The following is a 4,451-nucleotide window of genomic DNA, read 5'->3' as shown; positions in this document are numbered from 1 at the left end:
TTTTCTGTCTCCTTTAACCAGTAGGGGTATTCAAGATTATAGTCATAGTATCATAAGCCTGGAAAGGCCTCTGTGATCATTTAGTCCTACAGTTAACCCATCACCACTATACCAACAAAACCATGTCTCTCAGTGCTACTTCTACATATTTCTTGAAGGGACCCAGTGACTCCACTGCTTCTCTGGGCAGCCAGTTCTAATGCTTAATCAGTCTTTCAGAAAAGAAATTTTCCGTAATATTCAATCTTTAACTATCCTGATGCAGCTTGAATCCATTGCTTCTCATCCTATTTGTCAGTCCCTCTTACTGTTCAATAAAATCCTAAATAAAATCAATAAAAGCTAACTGAAAATTCTTTGTTAGAATAAAACCACTTCTGCAACCAAGTAGAAGTCAAGGTACCTTGAAAAAATTAGATCAAATCCTAAGACCAATTGTTTCTGGTATTTCTGCAGTGTTATATTACAGTTCTCTTGGTAATGATAGTGTTTCTCATGCTTTTAGTTCTTTTCATCTGTAACTGTAAGACCTTGAAATAAGCATATATAGAGCAAATTTCAGAAATATGTCTGAATTATTTGACAATTCCATAATATCTTAAAATAGAATGATGACAGTAGATATAGCTGTTATCCCTAAGGAAACTGGGATATCACTGGCATGTCACTTACATTCACAGAAAAGCTGCATCATCAGATATTGTAGTAAGAATTCTTCAGGGATTCATAGAAAATATGAGGATTTACATGTAGGATGTGATTGCATATAATTTATAAAATAATTGCTTTGTTTATAACCTGAAAGATATCTCAGCAATTCCTAAAATTTCACAGGAACAGTAGTACTTATGTACAAGACTGCTTTCCATTGAAGATCACGTGAGCACAGAATTATACTGACTGCCCAAGTACTGTCAATAGCTTGTAAGAACAGTTTGATAGCATTAGTAATCCAATGCCTGCAAGATATTAAATCACAAGAAGATTTAAAAAATACCTCAAAGATTTAAATCAGTGCAGCCATCATATGACAGTTACTCTTGCTTTTACTTGTATTCACTGTGGACACCTTACATGCTGTATGCTTTGAAACAAGTTTTTGCCAAAAGGCTATTTTGTTTAAAAGAACTGTCGGAATGGATTTCAATGGAGATGGTTCTTCTATCTGCAACAGTTCTTATTTACTATCATATTATGCTATCCAGCGTGGACTACTTCATCTCAGATGAAATCGTTTTTTTTTTTTTTTGTACTGTGTTGCTATTTTGACAGTGTTTGACTTCTGAGACTAACTCATCCAACCCAAACAAAACAGGGAGAAATCTAGACCAATTGCACAGATCTTGGGAAGTGATACTAGCAGCTTTTATTTCATCTACTAGTTATTCAAAAATATAATTTTAACAACTTACTTGACAGTCTGCACCTAAACTATATCAACTTGCTATTAGAAAAATAATTACAAAATATGTTAGAGGACACACATGCAGGGAAGATATCTTACAATGGCATGCAGATCAGGTAAAATAAAGTTATTTTCATGTTCTTTTTCACTTTTAGCTTTAGAAGGCATGCTTCTAGCCAAGGCAGATTACATGATAGTGTTTTGTGTCAGCTTAGGGCTCCAATTTGCCCTTGGAGCCCAGATACTTGTTTCTCTCTCAAACCCATGTTGACAGCCTAGAAACTCCAGTATTTTGTGTGCATCTTTAAGAAAACTGGGGAAGATAGTTAAAGACCTGAGTCTGACCTGACCAAGTATCCCAATGGAATATGAAGCTGCTGAGGTACACTATCACCAAAATGAGTAAGTAGTTCTGTCAGATACTAGCATGCCATGAGAGACTGAATGTGCATAAGTCAAACTGAAAGTCTGATGTATCGCCTTGAGCATAAACAGGAGGGGAAGAATTTGTTTCTGCTGGCATTGTATTCTTTAGTAGAAGGAGAGAGTTATTCTGATTTTCAGAAGGGGATAACGTTTCCACTGCTGCTACTTCAATTTTTGCTGAAAAATAATTTACACTTACTTTCAGGAAGAGTATTTTTCAGTTTGTAGTTTGTTTATTTTTAAAGTAATGTAATGGTTTACTTCAACAAGGATATCAGAAATTCTTATGATGTTATATCTATCTCTTTTATTACAGTAAAAAACAAACTTATGTCTAATTGACTGAAACTTCAAAATGCATGACTTTTCTCTACAGTTACTACAGTCAAGATCAAATTCAGATTCTTTTATTTTGGAGAGTTTAATTACTTAGAATTGCTGTAATTTTCCACTTCAGCATAGTATAACTTTCATGAAGATAGACGAGAATGGAATTTTATTTTTTAGTATATGTAAAACTAGGTCTATTTTATTTTATTTTTTTCTCATGATATTCTCTCTTAACCCCTTTTTAATTTTTTTTTTTCCCCAGCAATGTCTTATGCTCAAGATGTTCATATTCTCATTTATTTGCTACTGTTGTGTGAAGATAGCAGAATTTAGACAGGTAGTGTTAAATCATACTTAGTTCCCCTTCTAGTTGGATTAGAATAGGTTGACGTTTGAAAATATGTGAATATCAGTTTCCTTGACACAATTGCTAACAATGTGATTATTAAACTACTCATTTTAAAAGCTTTTTTTTTTTTAGCTCCACTACATATTTCTTACATTTTGCTTTTTAAAGAGTAATTTTTGAAACACGATTAAAAAAAACTACAAAAACTATTTTTTTTTTTTTTGCAACAAGCAGTTGTAATATTTCAAAGCATATTAGTTTGCATTACTAAAAAACCAGTCATGTCAAAATATTTTAAGTAGAGCAAACACTTCTAAAATGAAAAATCCATTAAATAATTATCATAAAATCATATCATCAGAATCATTTGAATTGGAAGGGACCCTTAAAATTCATGTAGACCATCTCCCCTGTAATGAACAAGGATGTCTGCAGTTAATTATGTTGCTCACAGCTCTGTACAGACTCACCCTGAACATCTGAGGATGGGATATCCACCACCTCTCTAGTCAAACTGTTTCAGTGCTTCATCACCCTTTTCATAAAATGTATATACATTTTTTTCTTTTATACAGTCTAAATCTCACCCCTTTATTTTGAAACCGTTTTCCCTTGTCCTGTCACAACAGACTGTTATGGTTGATCTGCTTTGTAATTCTCTCACCCATGCTCGTACCCGTGCTCCACTATCATGGAGAGAGAGAGTTTCCAAAGTGAGATCCAAACCAAAAGGGGAAGCTTCGAAGTTGATCTTGATCAATCGCAGGAGGCACCGGTATCAATGTCAGTTGCCCCTGTAGAAGGCCAGAAATGAAAACGGGTGTTCTCACATTTAAAACGGAAAGAGGAAGCGGAGGAAATAGAGGAAGATCCAGGCGAGGGGTCCTCCTCAAAACCACCACCACTGAGAAAGGCAACCGAGAAAAGTAAGAGACATGGAGAGGAGAGTGATGAAGAAGGAATCACTGTTACCACTATTCATTGATCCCTGAAAATGACTGAAATCCAAGGCATAAAAAAGGAGTTTACATGACACCCAAGTGAGCCTGTTCTTGCCTGGTTGCTTCGGTGTTGGGACAATGGGGCTGGTAGCGTGTCCCTAAATAGTAATGAAACCTGCCAGCTAGGAAACATCTCCCAGGACTCAGCTATTGATAAGGAGGGATTAGTAGATGTCTGGACAGAGTCGCCACCCTTTGGGAACAAATGTTATTAGCTGTAAAGGAAAAATATCCCTTCAGAACTGAGCTGGAGCCTGGGATGAAAAGCTGGAATACTGTTGAGAAAGGCATCCAGTATTTGAGAGAAATAGCCGTAGTTGAAATGCTGTATGATCCTGAGCTTGTTTCAAATGATCCACACCAGGACCATGATCCCGAGAGAATGGCGAGTACGCCCAAAATATAGTGGAAGCTCACGAGAACAGTACCTCGTGAACAGAACCAGGAGTGGGTTCGTCATGCCACTTCTTCATATCCTCTCCATGCTCACGTAAGTAGCTCCACAGGGCACCACGAGACATAAATTTACTGTGGTCCTTTGCTCAAGCAGGGGGGTGTCTGCCTTTGCATGGGATGGTGGTAATCTTTGTTCCAATCTTCGAAGTGCAAGAATCAGTTCAAAAATTGGGCGTCTTCTGCCTAGGTCTTCATATATATTGGTTGTTTCAAACAATGAACTGGCGTACCTTTCCGGTGCTGTTCTCTATTTCCTCCGCTTCCTCTTTCCGTTCTAAACGTGAGAACACCCGTTTCCATTTCTGGCCTTCTACAGGGGCAACTGACATTGATACCGGTGCCTCCTGCGATTGATCAAGATCAACTTCGAAGCTTCCCCTTTTGGTTTGGATCTCACTTTGGAAACTCTCTCTCTCTCCACCGTAGTATCATATAGAGGTCGGTAAGCACAAGCTAAGCCCTAAATAAGCCGTTCCTCCTCAGA

Source organism: Meleagris gallopavo, chromosome 1, assembly GCF_000146605.3.
Source record: "Meleagris gallopavo isolate NT-WF06-2002-E0010 breed Aviagen turkey brand Nicholas breeding stock chromosome 1, Turkey_5.1, whole genome shotgun sequence".
Lineage (NCBI taxonomy): Eukaryota > Metazoa > Chordata > Aves > Galliformes > Phasianidae > Meleagris > Meleagris gallopavo.
Note: the sequence above shows the minus strand (reverse complement) of the source record.